The sequence below is a fragment of the Pseudophryne corroboree genome, chromosome 6, assembly GCF_028390025.1.
Source record: "Pseudophryne corroboree isolate aPseCor3 chromosome 6, aPseCor3.hap2, whole genome shotgun sequence".
NCBI lineage: Eukaryota > Metazoa > Chordata > Amphibia > Anura > Myobatrachidae > Pseudophryne > Pseudophryne corroboree.
The window spans coordinates 670,763,744-670,791,438 of NC_086449.1; the positions used below are offsets into that span (position 1 = coordinate 670,763,744).

The following is a 27,695-nucleotide window of genomic DNA, read 5'->3' on the forward strand; positions in this document are numbered from 1 at the left end:
ACTTTCCTTTGCCATCGTCCAATCTAAATTTAACTCTACAATCTAAATGAATTCCAATTCAATTACAATTATAGTTTAAAGAGTTGGTCAGCGATCAATAAATATCGTCTGACCTTTAACTCCAGCTACCGTGTCCGTGTCTTTATTTCAGTGTGCGAGTCATTTTATTTTAGTGATAAGCTAGCTTAAGAAAGGTTTATATAATCACAATAAAGTTATGGGCGCCTTCTTAAACACAAAGGTCACAGAGTAATGATATAGCAATGGATGATAACTTAGAACCGGCAGTGACAGAGATTAAATAATAAGCAGTAACTGAATCCAAGGTAATAATCAAAAGTCTCTGGCAACACAAATATATATTGAAGATAACTTGATGACTGAATGCAAATGGTTTAAAGTAAAACAAAGTCTCTGGTAACATAAACGTAGAATAATTTGGTAACTGGTTGCAAATGGTTTTGTAAACAGAACTCTGGTATTACTTGGAAAGAACACAGTCTCTGTATATAACTCAAGTTCTTATAACTACACAAGACCCAGGCAGGAAACAGTCCCAATGCAGCAAGCTTGCACAAGATGGTATGTATTAACGAGGTGCACAGGTTTAGACAATGAAACAAACACCTGAGGAAAGTCTCTTACTACTGATGAGCTGTGGCAGGAGTCTGAAGCGAACAGGAGAAATGCAGAATGATGAATGGAATGAAATGATGAGAGGAACCACGGGAAACCACTGGAGAACTTGACAAACCAAATGTGACTCGTTGTCCGAAGCAATGAGAATGAGCCAGGAACTGGAGTTTATACCCCTTGCTCTGTGATGATTGGATGTTGAATCCCTGTGAGAACACACCCTGCTGAGTTGGGTGCCCAGATCAGCTGAGAGTTAACTGGAGCTGATGATTAACCAGGAGAATGATTCAGTAGACAGTTAATGCAATGCACTGCTGGTTGCTGGCTGGGATCAGTAGTGCACCTGGAGTTAATGCTGTTAACTAGAAGCACTTGTGTACTGCAGGCTGCTGGCTGAAACCAGTAGTTTACCAAATGATAGTACTGGTTGGGTGGAGCACAGTGAGCTTTAGGCTGCAGGAGACTGAAGACTGGAACTGGAACTGCTGGGACCTGTAGTTCCACAGGTCCACAGGTCCAATTCACAGGGGATACTCTGAAGACAGAGGACTGAAGCCAGGTGATGCCTGTTCACTGGAAGTGATGCGATGGAGAATGCAGATTCCTGACAGTACCCCCCCCTTTTATGGGTGGGCACCGAACACCCACGCTGGAACTTGGAGGATCCTTGGAAAAGAACTTAGGAATACACAAAAGCAGAGGTCATCAAAAGTCTTCCCAACTTTCATCTTAAGAAGACTTTTCTCGTCAGAACAAGTAGACCATTCATGGTCATTTGAGACAGACTTACTTCCTGGGAAAAGGCATAACTAGGAAGGATAGACCCTCCCATAACGTAACTTGAGTCGTCTTCAACAAACTCACTTTCAGAGTCAGAGTCCAGGTCTAGTGTGGTCATGGGAGTCTTTTGTTTAGGAACAACAATATCTGAGTCAACCTGTTGTCCAATGAGTTTGAAACTATGTGAGACACCAGGAACTGAGTTAACGGAAGCGTAGCCAACTCTTACACCATCAGATGGTAGACTTTGAACTGGTTTTGAAGTTCTCCAATTCCTGTAATTCTTAAAATCTCTGATGCATTGATTCAAGAAAACCTGCTCTTGCACAGAAAGTGATTCTGGGGAGGATTTAGCAGTAGGTAGACTGTTGACAAATTGGGCAGAATGCCCGGATGGCTTTGAATGGCCTAACTTTGGAGCAAACTCCTGTTTTACTGCTTCAAGGAAAGTCGGAAGATCATTCAGTAGCGGATCTTTAGATTCAATGAGAGGATTCGCCCAATCCAGTGCTTTACCTTTGAAAAACAGGAGGAAATATCTGATTGCATTGACTGGAGTAATACTCACTGAAGATCCTGAGCTAGTAAAAGCTAGATATTGGCTCGCTAATGCATGGAACTGAGCATAGTTACCATCAAAGTAGATTGGAGCTTGTGTATCAAGTGGACACTTGGAAGGCTGAATGTCAATTGAAGTCTCAGAAGACAATGTAGGACACTTGAGAGTAGAGGACTGGAATAAGCATTTAGAAGCAGGAGTAGAATCAACTTGAAATGCTCTAGGGTGGAGATAGGACGTCATCTCCTGGATTGACTGATGGGAATTCTCAGCTGAGGTTGACTGAACACTAAAAGCTTTATCTTGGGGTGAGATGCTTAGAGCCTCCATCTGGGTTGAGGCAACTGCAATATCTGCAAGAATTGTGGACTCTGGACATATTGACTGGAGTTCCTTACTTGAAATACTGGAGAGAACCACACCGGGTTCGGAGGAACTGGAATCAGCAGGGACCGACGGCAACTTTGGACCAACGGATGGAACCAGGATTTGTCCAGGACTACTTGAACTGACTTGAACTGAAGGAGGCTGATCTGGACAGACGGATGGGACCGGATTTGGTCCAGAAAATCTTGAACCGGCTGGAACCAGAGGAGTCTTCGGACTAACGGATAGGACCGGGTTTGATCCGAAGATGCTGGAATCGGCTGGAACCGAAGGAGGTAGCTCATCATTGGAAACAGAGCTACTCGGGCTGGCTGGAACTAGTGGAGTCTTTGGACTGACGGCTGGAACCGGGTTAGGTCCATTGATACTTGACTCTTTATAAACAGATTCTGAATATTCAGATGATTCATCTTGGAGCAGTACAGAGCTGGTAGCACTCTCTGAAGTTGACAAACAAAAGTTTGTGTCTGTATCTGTGTCTTTAAGAATTCCTTCTGGGATCTTGGCCCTGGATACCTCTCTTGAGGCTGAAACTCCAAAGACCCCTCCTGGGGTTAATAGATCAGACACACTTCTTTGAGTTGCATGCCCAGATGCCACTTCTGGAATCTGAACATCAGAGACCCCTTCCGGGGTCACAACATCAGATGCCCCACCTGGGGCTGTAGACACAGATGCCCCTCCTTGGGCTGTAGACACAGACGCCCCTCCTTGGGCTGTAGACACAGAAACTACTTTAGTTATGGGTAACATAGATAGTCTCTTTTGATTTCCAAACTTGGGATTGGGTCTATTTGTTACAGGGCCCCAATCGTAGACTCTTTGAACACTCCTGTTCGGGGTAGAGGAAATTGAAACTGTAGATGATACGCTGGAAGGTTTGCAGGTGAAAACACTGTGATGTTGGGACCTGTCACCAACTTTTGAGCTGCGGAAAGAACAGTCCTTAATGAGATGACTAGAACTCCCACAGTAAAAGCAGAGGTGAAGCTGCTTGCGATTAGAGATGTGCACAGGAAATTTTTCGGGTTTTGTGTTTTGGTTTTGGATTCGGACGCGTTTTGGCAAAACCTCCCTGGAATTTTTTTTGTCGGATTCGGGTGTGTTTTGGATTTGGGTTTTTTTTTTTTTTTTACAGAAAACCCTCAAAAACAGCTTAAATCATAGAATTTGGGGGTAATTTTGATCCCACAGTATTATTAACCTCAATAACCACAATTTCCACTCATTTCCAGTCTATTCTGAACACCTCACACTTCACAATATTATTTTTAGTCCTAAAATTTGCACCAAGGTCGCTGGATGACTAAGCTAAGCGACCCAAGTGGCCGGCACAAACACCTGGCCCATCTAGGAGTGGCACTGCAGTGTCAGACAGGATGGCACTTAAAAAAATTAGCCCCAAACTTCACATGATGCAAAGATAAATAAAAAAAAGAGTTGCTCCATTTTAGCTCCTCCTTCAATCTCTCCGGCTTCTTCTGCAAAAGCCTGATGAGGGGAATGACCTGACTCAGGCTGGCAGTGTCTGAACTGACTTCACGTGTGGCAAGTTCAAAGGGTTGCAGAACCTTGCACAACGTTGAAATCATTCTGCACTGCGCTTGAGTCAGGTGTATTCCCCCTCCTTTGCCTATATCGTAGGTAGATGTATAGGCTTGAATGGCCTTTAGCTGCTCCTCCATCCTCTGAAGCATATAGAGGGTTGAATTCCACCTCGTTGCCAGCTCTTGCTTCAGCTGATGGAGGGGCAGGTTCAGGAGTGTTTGCTGGTGCTCCAGTCTTTGGCACGTGGTGGCTGAATGCCGAAAGCGGCCCGCAATTCTTCGGGCCACCGACAGCATCTCTTGCACACCCCTGTTGTTGTTTTTTTAAATTCTGCACCACAAAATTCAATGTATGTGCAAAACATGGGACGTGCTGGAATTTGCACACATGTAATTCACGCACAATATTGGTGGCGTTGTCCGATGTCACAAATCCCCAGGAGAGTCCAATTGGGGTAAGCCATTCTGCGATGATGTTCCTCAGTTTCTGTAAGAGGTTGTCAGCTGTGTGCCTCTTATGGAAAGCAGTGATACAAAGCGTAGCCTGCCTAGGAACGAGTTGGCGTTTGCGAGATGCTGCTACTGGTGCCGCCGCTGTTGTTGCTGCGGGAGGCAATACATCTACCCAGTGGGCTGTCACAGTCATATAGTCCTGAGTCTGCCCTGCTCCACTTGTCCACATGTCCATGGTTAAGTGGACATTGGTAACAACTGCATTTTTTAGGACACTGGTCACTCTTTTTCTGACGTCTGTGTACATTCTTGGTATCACCTGCCTAGAGAAATGGAACCTAGATGGTATTTGGTACCGGGGACACAGTGCCTCAAGCAATTCTCTTATTCCCTGTGAATTAACTGTGGATACCGGACACACGTTTAACACCACTGCAGCTGCCAAGACCTGAGTTATCCGCTTTGCAGCAGGATGACTGCTGTGATATTTCATCTTCCTCGCAAAGGACTGTTGGACAGTCAATTGCTTACTGGAAGTAGTACAGGTAGTCTTCTGACTTCCCCTCTGGGATGGCGATCGACTCCCAGCAGCAACAACAGCAGCGCCAGCAGCAGTAGGCGTTACACTCAAGGATGCATCGGAGGAATCCCAGGCAGGAGAGGACTCGTCAGACTTGCCAGTGACATGGCCTGCAGGACTATTGGCTTTCCTGTCTAAGGAGGAAATTGACACTGAGGGAGTTGGTGGTGTGGTTTGCTGAAGCTTGGTTACAAGAGGAAGGGATTTAGTTGTCAGTGGACTGCTTCCGCTGTCACCCAAAGTTTTTGAACTTGTCAATGACTTATGATGAATGCGCTCCAGGTGACGTATAAGGGAGGATGTTCCTAGGTAGTTAACGTCCTTACCCCTACTTATTACAGCTTGACAAAGGCAACACACGGCTTGACACCTGTTGTCTGCATTTCTGTTAAAATAATTCTACACCGAAGAGGTGATTTTTTTTTTGTAATTTGACCAGGCATGTCAATGGCCATATTCGTCCCACGGACAACAGGTGTCTCCCCGGGTGCCTGACTTAAACAAACCACCTCACCATCAGAATCCTCCTTGTCAATTTCCTCCTCAGCGCCAGCAACAGCCTTATAAAGTCAATTATTATCTTCAAACATAAAGCTATATACCATTACCGTGGAGCCGCTATGGCCGTTAGACCACGTGCACGTGCTACGCACTTTGTACGCTATTTGCGTACAGAGTCCCGTACGTGATACGCACTTGGTGTACACACGCTGCGCTGAGTGTACGGAATACACATAGCAGGCGCACACACAGTTGATAACCTTTAAACCTTGTTAATAAAATACAGTAAGAATATGCTTATACTCAAAACCTTAGTAGTCAAATACTGTAATGATGTAGTGCCTACAAACCTTAACAATGTGTATGCTGTTTGAGCGATTAAGACGCTAAGAAAGCCCTTTGCAGGAAAGTGAACACACAACACCGGGTTTTGGTTACAACCACAGCAGCTCTAACACCGCCGTAGATTATTCAGAGTAAAAGGGGAAAACAGATACAAATTATACACTACAAGCTAACAGGGAAATCTAAACAGAATAACAGAGAATAATGGCTACAGAGAATATACATACGTGAGAATGTTTCGCCAGCGCAACCTGAATTCAGTCCTCAGCTATCAGGGAGAAAGCCTTCAGAGTCTTGTGTGTCCAAACCTGAAGCAAGCTCTATTTGTTCACTTCATCCAAAACAATACAATGGTCACTGTAATAATCCCTTTGTCTATTGGACACAGAGATGTTCATTTACATTACAGGAGGGGTCATAGGTGGATTTGAAAAGGTGGGCTGTGTCTCTCCCCAACTGCTGTAGTGGGTGGTATCCTCTGGATCCCCCCCCTCCCGCATACACAATACACAGTAAACACAGTCAATGTTCATAGTCTACTTTTGTACATAACTATACGCAGGAGCGAGCAATCCTTTCCTAACTAACATCGGAATGTTACCCTTAAAATACCCTACAGCTGGATACTTGACACCACCTTTCAACCTTTATCTGACCCTTCTTATCATGCAAAGAAGAATCTCTCTGTCCAGGAACTGTTTAAACTAATCATACTCGCTGACATGGTCTATGGGAATATTAACTACAAAATGCACTATTTGGGTTAAATATGCTACGATCAAGTCTCACGCTTCACGCTCACAAACTCCGCTGTAAATACACATATCATGCGCAAGAGTCGCTAGAGCGTCTCTTACGCAACTTGCGGGTATGTGTACGCATGGGGGACCAGGTGCACGAGCAGCGCGCATGTGCATGAGGGGTTAGTACAAGGGATATGCATCATGATATTTTTCGACTTTGACAAGCCATATCCTCATCCTGGTGTACTTCAACAGTGACATCTTCAATTTGACTATCAGGAACTGGACTGTGGGTGCTCCTTCCAGCACTTGCAGGGTGCGTGCAAATGGTGGAAGGCGCCACCTCTCCCCGTCCAGTGTTGGGAAGGTCAGGCATCGCAACCGACACAACTGGACTCTCCTTGGGGATTTGTGATTTAGAAGAACGCACAGTTCTTTGCTGTGCTTTTGCCAGCTTAAGTCTTTTCATTTTTCTAGCGGGAGGATGAGTGCTTCCATCCTCATGTGAAGCTGAACCACTAGCCATGAACATAGGCCAGGGCCTCAGCCATTCCTTGCCACTCCGTGTCGTAAATGGCATATTGGCAAGTTTACGCTTCTCCTCAGACGCTTTTAATTTAGATTTTTGGGTCATTTCACTGAATTTTTGTTTTTTGGATTTTACTTGCTCTCTACTATGACATTGTGCATCGGCCTTGGCAGACGACGTTGATAGCATTTCATCGTCTCGCCCATGACTAGTGGCAGCAGCTTCAGCACGAGGTGGAAGTGGATCTTGATCTTTCCCTATTTTACCATCTACATTTTTGTTCTCCATCTTTTAATGTGTGGAATTATATGCCAGTAATATGTCAATAGCAATGGCCTGCTGTACCGTACTGCTATATTTATATATATATATATATATATATATATATATATATATATACTTGTGGTCAGCAAAATTCTGCACTGTCCTACTATATACTGCGCACAACTACAATGCAGCATAGATATGGATAGTATACTTGACGACACAGAGGTAGAGCAATGGACTACTGTACCGTACTGCTATATATATATATATATATATACTGGTGGTCAGCAAAATTCTGCACTGTCCTCCTACTATATACTGCGCACAACTACAATGCAGCACAGATATGGATAGTATACTTGACGACACAGAGGTAGAGTAATGAACTACTGTACCGTACTGCTATATATATACTGGTGGTCAGCAAAATTCTGCACTGTCCTCCTACTATATACTGCGCACAACTACAATGCAGCACAGATATGGAGCGTTTTCAGTCAGAAAACGTATATATTTGCAGCACACTGAGCACAGATATTTGCAGCACACTGAACACAGAAACTGAGAGAACGCAGCCACGTCCTCTCGCTATCATGTCCAATGCACACGTGAAAATGGCGGCGATGCGCGGCTCTTTATATGTAATACAAATCTCGTGAGAATACGACAGCGAGATGATGACGTTCGGGCGCGTTCGTGTTAACCGAGCAAGGCGGGAAGATCCGAGGCTGCCTCGGAACCGTGTAAAATTTGTGAAGTTCGGGGGGGTTTGGATCTCGAGGAACCGAACCCGCTCATCTCTACTTGCGATGCCGGCATTCAGCCTCCGTGAGTTTGGAGCGCGGGAAGCTCTGGAATCTACCCTCTCTCTGCATAGGAGGAGAGACTTTAGTTTTAAGGAAGCTTGAAACGGAGGTCGCAGTAGTCTCAATACATTGAGCAGGACTCTTCACTGTGTTTAATGCACCACACAGGATTTCTGGCATTATTGGAATGATTTTTGATAGAAGACTTTGAAGTTGTTCTAATAGATGATGAAGAGTGCTTATTGGTTCTGATTTCACAGCAGACAACAGAGGAGTCCTGAAACTTCAAAAGAGGGTGTCGCTCTCTCAGGAGAATTAGTTGTGAAGGGAGTGTCATTGGACTGACTTGAGCAAGGTCCATCCACAGGAACGGATTGTGCAGGGGAAATTGGAATGACTGGAGCAGGAGTGATTAGAACAGGAACCGGAGGAATAACAGAACTTGGAAGGGATTGCTGCAAGGTATCCAAGCGGGTAGACATTCCCTGTAGAAACAGGATCACTTGCTGTTGTGCAGCCTCGTAGCCATTGAGTCGTGACACCAAACTCTGGAGTGACCCTGACCCCACACTCTGACCACCGTCCGGGTCCATTGGCCTCGGACAAACTATCAGGATTCTGATTTTGTCTGTTCCCGGAGGGGGCACTAGTGGGTCAGTGTTGGAATGACGTATGAAACGTGGAGGCTGCATAAAGTCCTGCGCATATGCACTGATGTTTATTAAACACAAAGGTCACAGAGTAATGATATAGCAATGGATAACTTAGAACCGGCAGTGACGGAGATGAAATAATAAGCAGTAACTGAATCCAAGGTAATAATCAAAAGTCTCTGGCCACACAGATATATATTGAAGATAACTTGATGACTGAATGCAAATGGTTTAAAGTAAAACAAAGTCTCTGGTAACATAAACGTAGAAAAATGTGGTAACTGGTTGCAAATGGTTTTGTAAACAGAACTCCGGTATTGCTTGGAAAGAGCACAGTCTCTGTATATAACTCAAGTTCTTATAACTACACAAGACCCAGGCAGGAGACAGTCCCAATGCAGCAAGCTTGCACAAGATGGTATGTATTAACGAGGTGCACAGGTAGAGACAATGAAACACCTGAGGAAAGTCTCTTACTGCTGATGAGCTGTGGCAGGCTGTGGTTGGAGTGAAGTCTGATGCGAACAGGAGAAATGCAGAATGATGAATGGAATGAAATGATGAGAGGAACCACGGGGAACCACTGGAGACAGGAACACGGGAAACCACTGGAGAACTTGACACACCAAATGTGACTCGTTGTCCGAGGCAATGAGAATGAGCCAGGAACTGGAGTTTATAGTTTATACCCCTTGCTCTGTGATGATTGGATGTTGAATCCCTGTGAGAACACACCCTGCTGATTTGGGTGCCCAGATCAGCTGAGAGTTAACTGGAGCTGATGATTAACCAGGAGAATGATTCTGTAGACAGTTAGTGCAATGCACTGCTGGTTGCTGGCTGGGATCAGTAGTGCACTGGGAGTTAATGCTGTTAACTAGAAGCACTTGTGTACTGCAGGCTGCTGGCTGAAACCAGTAGTTTACCAAATGATAGTACTGGTTGGGTGGAGCACAGTGAGCTGTAGGCTGCAGGAGACTGAAGACTGGAACTGAACTGGAACTGCTGGGACCTGTAGTTCCACAGGTCCAATTCACAGGGGATACTCTGAAGACAGAGGACTGAAGCCAGGAGACGCCTGTTCACTGGAAGTGATGCGATGGAGAATGCAGATTCCTGACAGACAATAGACTGGAAAAAAAAAATTACAAAGACAAAAAACTAAACAAACTTTTAAATAACTACACAACAAGTATGACAAGACTACTTACACACACAGTACAGCACCCACCAATCGCAAAAAAATACCTCAAATCCTCCAAATACTCCAAACAACTCTCCAACACCAAACACTGCTTCCTCTCACCTCTCCACTATCTAAACCCACGAGGTTCGGTCGGTTTGGGGCGGATTTATAGTAATGAGCACAGACACTACTCCATCACAACACCAACCAATCACGGACGAGTGACAAAAACGAAAGTTAGAAAAAAAACGCGTCCGGGAACGGAAAACACTGCCGTAACATTCAAATTACGAATTCGTAAAAATAACACAAAAGACGGCCACAAAAAAAACAAAATCGGCCACATTCTACCTTTGAAAAACAAGATTGACATCGACATTGAAAAATGAAAAGAATCAAAATACGACACCATAGTAAATAAGGCGTAACAAATTCAAAAAGTTGCGAAATCACACATTCGATGCCAATCGTGATTCATCTCCCACCAAATCGAAATAAATTCAAATTTTAGTAAATATACCCCACAGTCTCTATAAATGTGAGCAATACTAACTATAATCGCTCACTTAACACAACTCACGCTTGTTCTGTATAACTCTTTACGACTGGGCCAGAACTGGGTTTTGTGTTTTTATAATTACTCCCTTAAATACATTTACTTCAAATTTATCTATATAGCAAACAAATGTATCTGATTTCACACAGATCTATAATGACTAATAACCTATAATTTAAATGCTATGATTCAGATTGGATAGCTATCTTGCAGGACATACTCTGATATAAATATATACATAATTATAATAATATTATATATATGTATCATTTATTGGCCTCCTATGAGACACCTTACCTGTTCACTGCCTCTAATTTGCATATCAAAGATATTTGCTGTTCACTACTAAAAAAAAGTAGTTACACAGGTTAATTTGCATTTCAATGCCTATACTCCACAAGTCTTGGAAGAAAAAAAAACAAAAAACTCTTTCCCTTTCCTTTTCTATCTGTGTGCAACCCCCCACAGACAAGAAGGAGAGAAAAAAATCACTTATCTCACCATTTACTCTCACTAGGCCCAATTGAAACTATTTGTAATTGATTATGGCATGGGTTAAATAAATTCATTGGTAACTCATAAATGGTGCTGGATGTGACAAAGGAAACTGATTGTTCTGAGCAGACTGAAAATCAGCTATTTATAAAATGACCTTCCTAAAATGGCCGCTGCTCCTCCCCCTTCCATATCCATGAGGTTTACACAAGATGGTGGACAGGCCATGTGGTTAGTCCAAAATGAAGGACAGACCATGTGGCTCCTTTTTCACAAAGAAATCACACTCCATACAGGCACCAATGTTACTTTAGGCCTGAGTTTAAAAATATACAAAATTTCTCAGCATGCTAACACAGCCATATCATGGTTATGCAGCAACTTTTAAATGTACTTTAAAATCTACTTAATAGATAAACAATCCAATCTGAATCAAACACAATATGACTTATTTGAACTTTGTTTTGCAACAATATGTGAGAGGGTATGCAAAGTATAGGTACGCCCTGTGTATGGTTTTTTCCGTCAAGAAAAATTACACAGATTTTTTTAAATAGCTTGTTTCCTGTTTACCTTCGGGCTCTATCAGCACCTCTGTAGACCATATAGAGCAGACGCAATCTAACAGCACAAAAATAGGGTTTTAAAACATCCAGCAACCAGAAAAAGGTTTAAGGTAGATATATTTCCAACCTTTGCTGATCTATTAAAGTCTGCTATGATCTGCTAGCCCGTGAGAATGTGAAAAACCGGATCGAGTCCCCAATTGTAAATGCTGATTTACTTACAGGACTAAAAGTAATAATTAAAAACACACTCTATACACTTTAAAATCGAGCCGCTGCGGCCGCTGTATTTTAATCCTTACCCTACGTACTTTTTACACAGCGTACAAAGGTCCGTACCCATACGCACTTTGCGTACTCACGCCGCGTTGGACGTATAGAGTACACGCAGTGCATACACACACACAGAGACACGCTGAGAGCACAATGCAGTTACACGTGTGATAGAAAAATACCTTAAACCTTTAACAGGAAATGGGACACGACACCAATTGTATTTCAAAAACTATGTTGGGGTCCAACCCACCAACGGTTATCTTTACTAGCAGGAGGTTACAAGCATAATACAATACAATTAGAGAAAAAGGCTACAGTCAATGGTACATACGCTTGTTCGCCTACGCTTCCCGGTCCGGTACTCAATCATCAAGGTAGATGATCTTCAGAGATTGAGAGTGATCTGGCCTGCAGCTGGCTTTTTATACATTTGTCCAAAACCTAACACAATGGGAACTGTAATCTCTTTGTCCATTGGACACTGGGATGGTCGTTTACAGTACAGGAGAGGTCATAGGTCAGTTTGAATAGGTGGGTGATGTCTGGTCCAGGTGCACTTGCAGATGTTCTCCTCTGGGTTCCCGCCGCATATCAAGAGCACAGTAAATACAGTTAATATTTATATTCTGCTCCTGCACATAACTATTCGCAGGAGCGTACAATCTTCTGCAAACCAACACCGGAATATTGCTCTTAAAATACCCTACAGCTGGATACCAAACACCACCTTATAACCTAGTTCTGTCCCCTCCTGTCCTGTAATGGTGAATCCCTTTGTTGCTGTACCATTTGAACAAGTGTAAATTGCTGGTGCGGTGCATGTGGGTTATGTGTACATTGGGGGTCATTCCGAGTTGTTCGCTCGCAAGCTGCTTTTAGCAGCTTTGCACACGCTAAGCCGCCGCCTACTGGGAGTGAATCTTAGCTTCTTAAAATTGTGAAAGAAAGATTCGCAATATTGCGATAAGACATCTCTGTGCAGTTTCTGAGTAACTCGAGACTTACTCTGCCAGTGCGATCAGTTCAGTGCTTGTCGTTCCTGGTTTGACGTCACAAACACACCCAGCGTTCGCCCAGACACTCCTCCGTTTCTCCAGCCACTCCCGCGTTTTTCCCAGAAACGGTAGCGTTTTTTCACACACTCCCATAAAACTGCCAGTTTCCGCCCAGAAACACCCACTTCCTGTCAATCACATTACGATCACCAGAACGAAGAAAAAACCGTGAGTAAAATTCCTAACTGCATAGCAAATTTACTTGGCGCAGTCGCAGTGCGGACATTGCGCATGCGCACTAAGCGGAAAATCGCTGCGATGCGAAGAAATTTAGCGAGCGAACAACTCGGAATGACCCTTATTGTGCACTATTTGGATTAAATATGTAATGTGTTTTTATGGCTTTTCCATGCGATTACAAACACTACCGTAATTACTCATACCACGCGCTAATACGCAGGACCGCAGGAGCGATCATACGCAAATTGCGAATATGTGCACGCACGGCAGAACAAGTACACGCACGAAGGCCATCTGTGTGCAGTTTGTACGTGATGTGTGTACTGAAATATTTTCGACTTTGACAATATATATATATATATATATATATATACTCATAATCACTTTCCATGAAAGATCCCAGAATGTGGGGATGTCCCATAGCAGTGGCGTAACTAGGGGGGTGCGAGCAGGGCACGCGCCCTGGGCACCATGGCAGACCCGACAGTGGGGGGCGCCACTAGGACAGCACATCCACTAAAGTGTCTTTCATTATATTCCCCAGCCACTGGAGGATCCCGCCTCCAAAAATTCACTGAGCATCGGCACTCAAATGCAGAACATAACTGAAGTCTACTCTAGAACTTCAGGAAGACTGGATGTATTCATATTTGATGGTGCCCGGGCACACAGTTGTAGCTGTGGGCCATCGCTCTGCATTGCTGGGCTCCCTCCTGTTGCTGCTCTGGCCGCGGGCTCCGCTGCGGCAGCTGCTGGAGGATGTACTGGGTGTGGCGCGGGCCTCCTGGCTGCAGGGAGTGTGTAGTCCTGGATGGGCAGGGAACGCTCTCCCTCCCAGGTATCTATCTACTGCATGTCCACACTCCGCAGCCTCCCAAACTTACAAGCTGCAGGGGGTGGTGAGCTCCCGGGCTGCGGCGGTGCTCTCCCCGGCCGGCCTCATCCCAGGGGACATGGTGGCCCTGTTGCTGAGGGTTGAGCCCCGCTACTTGGAGGCCTGGTTCAGGCTACCAAGCTGGGAGTGGTTGCTCCCGACTTCAGCGCCAATGTCTGGAGAGGGTCCCTGAAGCATTGCCTGGAGGTCAGTGCATACCCTCCAACATTTGACACTAAAAAAACGGTACAAATTAGGAAAAGGATACTTTCAATGAAGATTTAGAGAGTCAAAAATCAGTACAAAGCCCTTTTTGGCTGGTACAGACCGTAAAAAAGAGATTTATGGTAAGAACTTATCTTTGTTAAATCTCTTTCTGCGAGGTACACTGGGCTCCACAAGGATAGACATTGAGGTGTAGAGTAGGATCCCGATCTGAAGCACCAACAGGCCCAAAAGCTTTGACCTTCTTCCCAAGATGCACAGCGCCGCCCCCATACCACCCCGCCTCCGTGCACAGGAGCCCAGTTATGTTAACCAGCCCAATGCAGCAGCAAGGAAAAGAGACAACATCTGCAAGTTGCCACAAACACCACACTCTCCCGACAGGAGAAAGTGTCAGCGGCTACAGCCACACCAACCCAAAGAAGCTAAGCGCGTCAGGGTGGGCACCTTGTGGAGCCCAGTGTACCTCGCAGAAAGAGATTTAACAAAGGTAAGTTCTTACCATAAATCTCGTTTTCGGCTGCGGTGTACACTGGGCTCCACAAGGATAGACATTGGGGATGTCCTAAAGCAGTTCTTTATGGGAGGGGACGCACTGTAGCGGGCACAAGAACCCCGCGTCTAAAGGAAGCATCCTGGGAAGCGGCAATATTGAAGGCATAGAACCTTATAAATGTGGTCCGAGGACCACGTTGCCGCCCTGCACAATTGTTCAAGGGTTGCACCACGGTGGTCCGCCCAAGAAGGTGCTGCAGACCGAGTAGAATGGGCCGTAATGTGAGAATGAGCTGATAGACCAGCCTTCACATAAGCATGTGCAATCACCATTCTAATCCATCAGGCCAAAGTTTGCTTGTGAGCAGGCCAGCCACGTTTGTGAAAACCAAACAGAACAAAGAGAGAATCAGATTTCCTAATAGAAGCAATTCTCTTCACATAGATACAGAGAGCCCGTACCACATCCAAAGACCGCTCTTTAGGAGACAAGTCAGGAGAGACAAGGGCCGGAACCACAATATCCTGATTTAAGGTGGAACAAAGAAACCACCTTAGGTAAATAACCGGGACGGGTCCTAAAAACCGCCCGGTCATGGTGAAATATCAGATATGGGGAACTACAAGACAAGGCACCCAAATCCGACACTCTTCTAGCAGAGGCAATAGCCAGCAGAAACACCACCTTAAGGGAAAGCCACTTAAGATCAGCTGAACCAAGAGGTTCAAACGGAGACTCTTGTAACCACCGACAAGTCCCAAGGAGCCACAGGCGGGACATAGGAAGGTTGGATACGCAACACGCCCTGAGTAAAGGTATGAACATCAGGTAAGGTAGCACTTTTTCTCTGAAACCACACCGACAAGGCAGAAATATGAACCTTGAGGGAGGCCAGACGCAGGCCTAAGTCTAGGCCCTGCTGAAGAAAAGCCAAAAGCTTGGTTGTACTAAACTTGGAAGTGTCATAATTGTTAGATGCGCACCAAACAAAGTAAGAATGCCAGACCCTATGGTAAATCCAAGCAGAAGCCACTTTTCGGGCCCGCAACATAGTTTGAATGACCGCCACATAATAATCCTTTAGCCCTCAAGACGGAAGCTTCAACAGCCACGCCATCAGAGACCGCCGGGCCAAGTCCTGGTAGACACAGGGGCCCTGAACAAGGAGGTCTGGGTGTTGTGGAAGTAGAATTGGACGCTCTGACGAGAGGCCCTGAAGGTCTGAGAACCTGTACCGTCTGGGCCACGCTGGAGCTATGAGAAGCAGGATTCCTCCTTCCTGCTTGAACTTCCGAATTACCCTGGGCAGGAGTGACACCAGAGGGAACACGTACGGCAGCCGAAATTTCCATGGCACTGCCAGCGCATCCACAAATTCTGCTTGAGGATCCCTAGTCCTTGCTCCGAAGATCGGAACCTTATGGTTGTGTTGAGACGCCATCAGATCCACGTCTGGAAGGCCCCACATTTCCACTAGGAGTTGAAACACTTCTGGATGGAGGCCCCACTCTCCGGCGTGTACGTCCTGATGACTGAGAAAGTCCGCTTCCCAATTCAGGACTCCCGGAATTAATATTGCCGATATGGCCGGTAGATGGCGTTCCGCCCATTGAAGAATCCGTGAGACCCTTCATTGCCAAGCGGCTTCGAGCGCCGCCTTGATGATATATGTAAGCCATTGAGGTGGCGTTGTCTGACTGTACTTGAACAGGACGGTTCTGTATAAAGTGCTGGGCCAGGTTCAATGAATTGAAGACCGCCCGCAATTCCAGAATTTTGATTGGAAGGAGAGACACCTCCTTGGTCCACTGACCCTGAAAGGAGTGATGCTCCAACACCGCGCCCCAACCTCTTAGGCTGGCATCCGTCGTTAACAGGAGCCAGTCGGGTATCCAGAAGGGATGACCCCTGCACAATCGTTGGTCCTGGAGCCACCAGTACAGCGACAGACAGACCTCCGGAGTCAATGAGATCATGTGAGACCTGATCCGGTGAGGCAGGCTGTCCCACTTGGCCAGAATCAGCCTCTGGAGAGGGCGAGAATGAAATTAAGCATACTCCACCATGTCGAATGCTGACACCATGAGGCCAAGCACCTGCATCGCCGAATGTATCAACACACGCGGACGAGATAGGAAGCAACGAATCCTGTCCGAAGCCTCAGGACCTTCTCCTGAGACAAGAACAACCGCTGGTTGTGAGTGTCCAATAGCGCTCCCAGGTGCACCATGCTCTGAGCAGGGACCAGGGAAGATTTCTTCCAGTTGATGAGCCACCCGTTAGCTTGCAGAAACTGGACAGTCAGATCTAGGTGACGTAGGAGAATTTCTGGGGAATTTGTCAGGATCAACAAGTCGTCCAGATATGGTAGGATCCTGACCCCTTGACGGCGGAGTACCGCCGTTATCACCGCCATAACTTTGGTGAAGACTCACGGAGCCGTGGTTAAACCAAAAGGTAATGCCCGAAACTGGTAATGGAGGTTGCCAACCGCAAACCTCAGGTATTGCTGATGCGACACTGCTATAGGAATTTGCAGGTAAGCATCCTGTATATCCAGGGTATAATTCCCAGGTTCCAAGGCCATAACAATAGAGCGAAGGGTTTCCATACGGAACTTGGAAATTCACACAAACTTGTTCAATGCCTTGAGATTGAGAATGGGCCAGGAGGACCCATTCGGTTTCGGGACTAGAGACAGCGGAGAACAGTACCCCTGGCCCCTCTGAGAAAGAGGCACCTGTACTACCATTCCTGTGTCCAGGAGGTTCTGTACCACCAAATGAAGAGTCTTTGCCTTTGTCTGGTCCGAAGGAACATCTGTCAGGCAAAATCGATGAGGGGGACAGTTTTTGAAGGCTATGGCGTAACCTCGAGTGACGACTTCCCATACCCAGGCATCTGAAGTGGTCTTCAACCATTCCTGGGTATACCCTAGAAGCCGGCCCCCCACCCTGGGGTCCCCCAGGGGGAGGCCCGCCCCGTCAAGTGGCAGGCTTATCGGTCTCGGAAGCTGGCTGACGGGCAGCCCAGGCTCTTTTGGGCTTTGGCTTACCAGGTTTGGGAATGCGGGCCTGTGTGTGGTACGCCTGACCTTGCTTTACCTGAAGGGCGAAAGGGACGAAAGGAAGTACTTTTAGCCTTCGGCACAGAAGGAGCAGTACTTGGCAGACAGGCTGTTTTGGCAGTAGCCAAATCAGCCACTATCTTTTTTAAGTCCTCTCCGAACAAGATATTTCCCTTAAAAGGGAGTACCTCCAAGGTTTTTCTAGAATCCAGATCCACAGACCAGGCTCTCAGCCACCATATCCGGCGAGCCAGGACTGACGTAGTAGAATCCTTGGCTGCCAGAACACCGGCATCAATAGCTGCCTCCTTAATATAGTGAGAAGCTGTGACAATATACTGTATGACAAGCATTGTCTAGCATGGTCAGAAGAGATTTCAGCTTCCAACTCTTGGGCCCACGCTCCAATAGCTTCTGCAGCCCATGTCGCTGCAATAGTGGGCCTTGTGTAGCACCCGTGAGGGTGTAAATCGCTTTCAGACAACCCTTCACATGTTTATCCGTAGGCTCTTTTAGAGACCTGACGGTAGTGATGGTTAGAGCTGAGGAAACCACCATCCTTGTCGCATGCGAGTCCACTGGAGGAGGTGTCTCTCAATTTTTAGACTGCTCTTATGCGAGGGGATAACGAGCATGCAGCTTCCTGTGAGGCACGAACTTCTTACCTGGATTTTTCCCAGGATTCCTGACGTATATCAACCAGTTGATCAGAGTGAGGTAAATCTTGTTTAACCACCTTCTGACGCTTGAATCAATCTGGCTTCTTAGGAGGAACGGATGGCTCGGGATCATCCGTAATCTGTAGAACCAACTTAATAGCCTCCAATAGATCAGGAACATCCACTTGTGAACTACTATCCCCATCGGTATTATCAGTGTCAGAATCTGTGGGGTCAGTGTAAACGCCATCCTCATCAGACAAGGTGTCAGTGACAGCAGTGGATTGTGAGGAAGTTTTGGCCCGCTTAGAGGACTCCTTGGTCTTAGGCGGGCGAGGGTTAGACTTTTTAGTAGTCAGGGACTGGTTCAATTTTTGTAACTGAGTGAACAATCTGTCGCGGGGACCATATACAGTTGGACCCGCATAGGATGTCCAATAGGGGGTGTTAGTAAAGTAACTAGCGTATTCAGTAGCATAGAGACGGTAGTCCATGGCAGGTCATTCTGGACCCCCGCTGCTATATTCCCACTTGGGGGCAAGGAACCCCCAGAACCAGAGCCCTCAGCTGCTGTAATTTCCTCAAAAGTATCTGTGGCCTCAGCACCACTACCAGTGTTTTCAGCCCCAGAACCGTTACCCTCATAAGCAGACATGTTATAACTTGCAGTATAAGCTAACATAGTACAATTTGTCAGCAGCACAATACCTGACCCAAACCCCTGCACAGTGTTGTCAGCACAAACAGGGATTCAGGAGAGATATGGTGACTAAAATCACAGAGAAAAATACAATTTAAGTATATCTTGTGAATATCCTATATCATGTATTACAAACCTGACGCACCTAGCCCCCTCAGGTTATAGAATATAGGGATAGCAAGCTGAGTGAGAGACATGAAATGGAGGTCACACAGCAAGCCAATGCACACACATATAGTCACCGTTTGAACAATACAGAAGTTATGACAAGCAATAATACTGCACTGGACTAGCTTATATATAGCTATGTAATCAATATATATAACACTGCACAGTAAAGACTGGATGTATATCACAGGGTATTGTACCAGATAGCCCTGCCTAAATGCAGTTTTTCTTAACTAACACTGTCTAAACGACATGTAGAATACTTAAGTGTCTTGTAAAGGCACAGCGCTGACCTGCACCCATGCCATGGTGATGATCTAGTGGGATCGCCTGTACGTCACAGTGTCCACCGCCAGTGCGCGTGGCCCGCCTCCCACCGGCCGCAGAGAGACACTGAGAGACATAGAAGGGGGGGACACTGAGAGACATAGAAGGGGTTCAGAGACAGTGAGAGACATGGGGGGTTGATACACTGAGAGACATAGAAGGGGGGAGACACTGAGAGACATAGAATGGGGGGGGGAGAGACACACTGAGAGACATAGAAGGGAGACACACTGAGAGACAAAGAAAGGGGACACACACTTAGAGACAAAGAAGGGGGAGACAGAGACACTGAGAGACATTGAGCACGATTCAATTCAATGACCGTTGAATAGCAGAAATCCAGCGAAAGTGCTGGCGTGATGCTGATTTCTGTCCCTCGCGTGGCAGAAACAGCGTCGCACTGGGCACTTAAGTCGAAGTATGCCTGTTCTCCTGACAAAACACCCTGTTTAGTCCTGGAGAACGGGCATTCTCCAACTTACCACTGCGCTGTATTGAATAGCACCGGGAGCTAATTCCCGGCGCTATTCAACTGTCATCGAATTGAATCATGCCCATAGAAGGGGACACACACACTGAGAGACATAGAAGGGGAGACAGACACTTAGGGGGGAATTCAAAGTTGGTTTGGTGTCCGTTTTTTTCTGTCGATTAGATAGGAAAAACAGACACCCAACTGACTTTTCAAACAATTGAATTCTCCCCTAAGAGACATAGAAGAAGGAGGTGAGACACATTGAGAGATGCAGAATGAAGGGAGAGACACACTGAGAGACAGAATGATGGTGAGGGGAGACACAGAGACATAGAATGTGATTGTGTGCTGAGAGACTTTGCAGGGAGAGCTGATGGTGTGCTGAGAGACGATAGATGATGTGCTGAGAGACGATGTAGAGGGAAGGTGATGGTGTGCTGAGAGATGACACAGGGGGTAGGTGGTGGTGTGCTGAGAAATGACACAGGGGGTAGGTGGTGGTGTTCTGAGAGATGTTGCAGAGGGAGGTGATGGTGTGCAGAGAGACGATGGTGGGGTAAGGGGATGGTGTGCTGAGAGACGGCACAGGGGGAGGTGATGGTGTGCTGAGAGATGATGGTGGGGTAAGGGGATGGTTTGCAGAGAGACGCAGGGGGCAGAATTTTAGTCTGGTTGAACCGCTGTTGTATGATGCTGATCTTAATAATATTCCTACACATCCAGGCATCTTCTTGATGATGTGATCTCCTACATGAATAGTGAATACCAACTGAAGACGCCGTCTGCCTCAGAGGATACATTTCTTCAGAGGTTCCATATTGTGAGAAACCATCATACAGGTAAGGTGCATGTTGAATTGAAAAGAATGTTCCCAGTGTGACGTGAAACATGTGGCGTGTCATATAGGCAAGCCGAATTTCCAGTGGCCACGCTCCTTCTGGTATGTGTCCATGCCAATTTTTTGCCGCGCCTAAGGCGCACACGCAGTTTTTTTTATAGGCCTTATTTTTTTTATTGTATTTTTGTTTTTTGGGGGGGCGCCATTCCTAATCTTGCCCTGGGCTCCAAAAAGTAGTAGCATAGTTTCTGAGGTTGAAAATAGACAATTTGTCCATCGAGTTCAACCTGTTTGTGGTCTCCTACACTGTATTATTTTTAGGACTAATTTTATATGTTGAGAATGACGCCCATTATGTTTATTCCTCTTTTTTCAGATATAGCGCGTGATCTAGCCACCATAACCCTGTATATCCTTATCCATTAACAATTTATCTAGTCCATTCTTAAAAGTAATGACCGAGACCGCCATTACCACTCTCTCAGGCAGGGAATTCTAAACACGTATTGTCCTTACTGTGTAGAAATCCTTTTGTCTCTGTGTGTGAAATCTCCTCTCCTCCAATCTAAGCAGATGTCCATGTGTCCTCTGTGTTGATCCTACCAAAAAACAGATCCCCCACAAACTCTGTGTATTGTCCCCTTATATACTTGTAAATGTTAATCATGTCTCCACTTAATCTCCTCTTTTCCAGTGTGAACATGCCTAGATTAGCAAGACTCTCCTCATATTCTAGCGTCTCCATCCCCTTAATCAATTTGGTCACCCACCTCTGAACCATTTCTAGTTCCAGGAGATCCTTTATGTACTTGTGCACAGTATTCGAGATGTGGCCTCACTAGGGATTTATATAATGGGAGTACAACATTATCATCCCTTGCATCAATTCCCCGCTTTATGCATGCTAATACCTTGTTTGCCTTCTTTGCTGCAATCCTACTTTGGACAGGCCAGACCAATCAGATGAGAATTGTTCCTGGACAATTAAGATCTCTTGTCAGATATCATAAATAAATTAGGTGTGAGTTTATAAAAGCAATATAGTGAAACCATGCAATTAGGGAAATGCAAATGTGAGTATAGAAATCTTAAATAAATATATTAATTGTTTGTGAACAAAGTTAGATAAGAACATATCAAAATAACACAGAATTAATGCAGCAATGGAAGTATAAATTGTCTTAGTTCTACAATCATGCTCAATATTTAGATATAGAGAACTAGAAAATGTAGTTACGTTAGACATTTTGCAAGCTTCAGAGAACATTTCCCTTTTATTTTGAGTACACACTGTTCCGCTGTGTCAGCCATAAATACAAAATTAATTACAAAAGAGACAATACTAGTTTTAACTTAAGCAGCAAAATTACATTGCGCACACCCATAGGTGCTGTATCATGATGCAGGCATGTTGGTGCAGATTGTTCACACAAGGCTGTTGGCAACTGTGCCTTTCATGGCATTCTCAGCAGGTGTTTTGATGTGAATTATAATTAATAGAGTGATACTTGGAAAACATAATCATTCTGTCTGTTCTTGTTATTTTAGAAATAAATATTATGGGCTACATTTACATGTAAAGTTAAGGGTAAGTCAAGCAAAAAGGTGAAAACCATGGCTACACGGAACTAAACTGTGACGCATATGGGGCAAATTTAAAATGTATTGGCAGAATTAGAGTTGGGAGGGGGCACATCCTATTTCAGCAGTATGCTCCCAAGTATTTGTGTGGGGCTGGGTATGAAGTGAAAATCCTGATGGTCATGATTCCGACAGCGACATCTTAACAGTCAAAATCCCAACGGTTGTGGGTAAGTAATTTAACCCTACCCCTAGTCCTAACCCTAACCCATCAATTCTGCAGCCTAACCTTTGTAAATACCAAATTGCTTTCTAACAAATATTTAAAATGCCCGCTCTAATATATATTGCGAACGCCAGGCGCATCTTATTACCATATACGATAAAAGTGCGCTGTACGTCGCAAAACACTACATCCCTGAAGAGAAAACAATACACGCACACATTGTCTGAGTTCCAAAGCTCATCGATGTATATATTTGTTATTAAAAGGATATGTATTCAATATATCACAATGTACAGTATATATATAGTTACATGGTTACAATTTGCAGTTAATACAAACTAAATCAAATACATACATGGGCAGCGATACAATTACCATATTTTGCTCAATGCTTTCTACGCTCCAGTTCCTCCATCTTTAGCTGTATCTCAACTCCAGCTAACAGAAGCAAAATATTACCAACACTCCATCTCGCTCAGGACCCAGGGGGAAAAGAACAGAGAGCTCTCTTGTGTCTGCAATCAGCTATGTACTATGTAGTTTGGGGTAGTGCACAGACTAGTCTAGGGGAGGGAACTTTCTCATTCATGATGAGTCACTGGTCAATTCATATGCAAACAAGGTTCAGCCTTGATGGACAAATTACAGGAGATAGCCACTGGTCAGGCATGCTGTCTTCCAGGAAATCCATTTTTCTAATAAGAGTGACTTTAGCTTTCATACATTTAATCATATCTACTTGTTGCAATGAGCTACAATTTAATAACAGGCATCAAATTGATATACACAATAATCTGGTTGCTTTAATACCAAATACGACATGTCCATCTTGCTTCGTTCCAATAATACACATACATGACGTTACTCTATTAAATACATTTAAAACATTATGATGTCTGGCGCTTGATATTTTATAATTATGTGCTGTGTGAAATATGTGTCGAATCTATCTCTGTGGCATGTCTGTGTAAATGCGTATATTACTATATATTGCTGTGCTCTCTGCGCGTATTTGCAAGCATAGCGACTCATAATGTGTGGAGTCTGTATGTTCTCTCTATGTAATATTTTTGACTTCGACACCTTAGCCATCCTCCACCAGCAGCCTAACCCTAAATGTGCCCTTCAGCAGCCTAACCCTAACCACACCCTTAGCAGCATAATCCGTCCCCGAGTGTCTAACCCTACCTCCAATTCCAGTATTTACATTACTTTTGGGATCCGTTGGGATTTTGACCATAGAGATCTCGACTGCCGGGATCGTGACTGCATCTCTTTGTGTACCACATGCAGAAGCAAACAGTATTTTGTCCAGTATTTGCACCACAATCTTCACAACATGGATCAAATTGGTGCAAGACATTATGTACATAAAAACATTTATTAGATCATGGTTAAAAAAAAAACATACCATAGGTCACATTACAGGCTTCTTTCAGTACTTACTACAAAAGTCCTGGATCCGAAGCGGAATTGAAGTAACTCACTGGCGTGGAGGCTTTAATGCCAAACCAAAAGGACATGAGGTAGAGAAGAAGCTGAGAGGCCACCATGCATGTTTCTTCTATGATCTTCATCAGGAATGCAGCCTCCCATGCTGTTGGGATATACAGTACTTAGTACATAAAATTTATTTAGTGCTGTCTGGTTTGGGCACATTTCTTAGTAGACTCCTGGTAGATATTCCAGCCAACAAGTTATCATAGAGACACTCTAAAAATGGCAAATAATGCCATCTTTAAAGTGTAATTAGAATTTCCACCTGTAGAATAACTTTGCACAGTATATAACTGACCAACCAGAGAATGGGGCCATCTCTGGTGGGCCACATTACCAGGAACTCTTACCCCTTTCCAGAAGGCTTGCTGGAACCCTAACAGTTCAGTGTATGGCCAGCTTTATTCCCTTAATGTATGTACCCTTTTCCATTCATTTTAAAGGATTTCTGCTTGTAACAGACACACTGAATAAACACACTGGAATGAAAAGAAAAAGCTACGTGCCACATGCATTCTGGGTGCATCAACTACAGTACATACGACATGTGAACCACATTATAACACATATCCCAGTACATAACACTTATATATAAACTTGCTGTTTGCACTTGCAAATACAACCCCAGTGGGTAACCAGCCTTACATAAACACAGCTTTATTTAACTTCTAATCTTAGCTCGTAGTTTCCTTATGTCATCATCATCATCATTGTTAATTTGTACGGTGCCAGAAATTCCGCAGTGCAGGACAGTAAGCATACTAATCACTGAAATTCTAAAACATAATCACTGTACATGTATAAACACACAAATGCAAATTAAACATAAAAACTAAAACAAGTACATACTAGAGATATGCGGCGGCCACGTTTTGTGTTTTGGTTTTGGATCTGGATCCCCGCACGTGTTTTGGATCTGGATAGGTTTTGCCAAAACCACCCTTTTGGTTTTGGTTTTGGACATGGAAGATTTTTAAAAAAAACATAAAAATAGCTAAAATCACAGAATTTGGAGGTAATTTTGATCCTACGGTATTATTAGACTCAATAACATTCATTTCCACTCATTTCCAGTCTATTCTGAACACCTCACACCTCACAATATTGTTTTTAGGCCTAAAACAGGGCCAAAACTAGGATTTACGCCACCCAGGGCAAGGTAGTAATCTTCGTGCCCCCTCCCCCCCCCAAAAAAAAAACAACAACAATCTTGTCAGACTTAAATAAACAGATTATCAGAATTTTTTTTTAAAAAGGTAATACTGTTGGACAATATTTCCTTATGTGCCTCAAATGCCCTATATGTCACATGCCCTGTCAGTGTGTTCAACTACATGCTCCTCTGTGTGTCCCCATACAGTGCACTATATCATAAAACTTCATCAATGAACTACATTCCTCTATACACTGCACTATGGGGGTAATTCCAAGTTGATCGCAGCAGGAAAGTTTTTAGCAGTTGGGCAAAACCATGTGCACTGCAGGGGGGGCAGATATAACATTTGCAGAGAGAGTTAGATTTGGGTGGGTTATTTTGTTTCTGTACAGGGTAAATACTGGCTGCTTTATTTTTACACTGCAATTTAGATTGCAGATTGAACTCACCACACCCAAATCTATCTCTCTCTGCACATGTTATATCTGCCTCCCCTGCAGTGCACATGGTTTTGCCCAACTGCTAACAAAGTTCCTGCTGCGATTAACTCAGAATTACCCCCTATATCACTATACTACATCTCCTAAAGCCGGCATAGTAGAGATCCCAGGAACTGGACCAAACCCGCACAGCGTCGGCGCCAGCTGTGGGCAGACAGGTTGGTCAGAGCCATTGCCCCGGGAGCTATTTGCTGTCTCACTGGAGCAGCACAGCACTGCCGGTAAAAAAACAAAACAAAAAACCCTGCTCTTCTGTAACTCCTTGGCGCCCCCTCAAGTCCTGTACCCGGGGCGCATGCCCCCTTAGCCCCCCGTAGTTACGGCCCTGCCTAAACGTTGCACCAAGGTCGCTGTATGACTAAGATAAGCAACACAAGTGTGCGGCACAAACACATGGCCCATCTAGGAGTGGCACTGCAGCGTCAGACAGGATGGCACTTTTAAAAACTAGACCCCAAACAGCACATGATACAAAGTAATAGAGGTGCACTGAGGTTGCTTTATAACTAAGCTAAGCGATACAAGTGTGCGGCACAAACACCTGGCCCATCTAGGAGTAGCACTGCAGTGTCAGACAGGAGGCACTTTCCAAATCTAGGCCCCAAACAGCACATGATGCAAAAAAAAAGAAAAAAAAAGAGGTGCACCGCGGTTGCTGGTTTACTAAGCTAAGCGACACAAATGTGCGGCACAAACACCTGACCCATCTAGGAGTGGCACCGCAGTGTCAGACAGGATGGCATTTTTTAAAACTAGGCCCCAAACTGCACATCATGCAAAGAAGAAAAAGAGGTGCAATAAGGTAACTGTATGACTAAGCTAAGGGACCCACGTGGGCGGCACAAACACATGGCCCATCTAGGAGTGGCACGCAGTGACTGAATGTCGAAAGTGGACCCCAATTTTTCGGGCATCTCCTGGACGACCCTGTCATTTTTAAAAACATTCTGCACCACCAAATTAATTGTATGTGCAAAACATGGGACGTGCTGGAATTTGCCCAGATGTAATGCAAGCACAATATTGGTGGCGTTGTCCTATATCACAAATCCCCAGGAGAGTCTAAGTGAAGTAAGCTATTGTGCGATGATGTTCCTCAGTTTCCATAAGAGGTTGTCAGCGGTGTGCCTCTTATGGAAACGTAGCCTGCCTTGGAACGAGCTGGCGTTTGTGAGATGCTGCTACTGGTGCCGCTGCTGTTGTTGATGCAGGAGGCAATACATCTACCCAGTGGGCTGTCACAGTCATGTAGTCCTTAGTTTGACCTGCTCCACTTGTCCACATGTCTGTGGTTAAGTGGACACTGGGTACAACCGCATTTTTCAATACACTGAGGACACTTTTCTTAATGTCCCTCTACAGTCCGGGAATCGCTTTCCTAGTGAAGTGGAATCTAGATGGGATTTGGTACTGGGGACACACTACCTCCATCAATTGTCTAAATCCCACTGCACTAATGGCTGATACTGGACGCAAGTCTAACACCAAGATAGCTGTCAAGGCCTCAGTTATCCGCTTTGCAACAGGGTGACTGTTGTCATATCTGTATTTCCTCTTCCTCGCAAAGGACTGTTGGACAGTCAATTGCTTAGTTGAAGTAGTACAAATTATTTGAATTAAATATTAATAACTCCTTAATTTGGAGTAAATAATATACAGCACAGAACAGCACCGCTGGACTTATATGGCAGTACCTCTGGACTTATACGGCATTACCCCTGGACTTATACGGCAACACCGCTGGACTGGTCTTATACGGCAGCACCGCTGGACTGGACTTATACGGCAGTGCCCCTGGACTTATAC

The 27,695-nt window shown here is 44.9% G+C and overlaps 1 long non-coding RNA gene across 2 annotated transcripts in view; it reads right to left on the minus strand.

Moving 5' to 3' along the window:
• LOC134935565 (uncharacterized) overlaps positions 1-27,695 on the minus strand; it is a 70,123-nt gene that overhangs the window by 26,234 nt on the left and 16,194 nt on the right. Inside the window, exons 2-3 of one of the 2 annotated variants that reach the window (XR_010180253.1) lie at positions 24,183-24,333; positions 21,841-21,905 (exon numbers count right to left, since the gene is read on the minus strand). This is a non-coding gene — a long non-coding RNA (uncharacterized LOC134935565). The remainder of the gene's footprint in view (positions 1-21,840; positions 21,906-24,182; positions 24,334-27,695) is intronic. The other variant, XR_010180252.1, reaches the window with a different exon arrangement.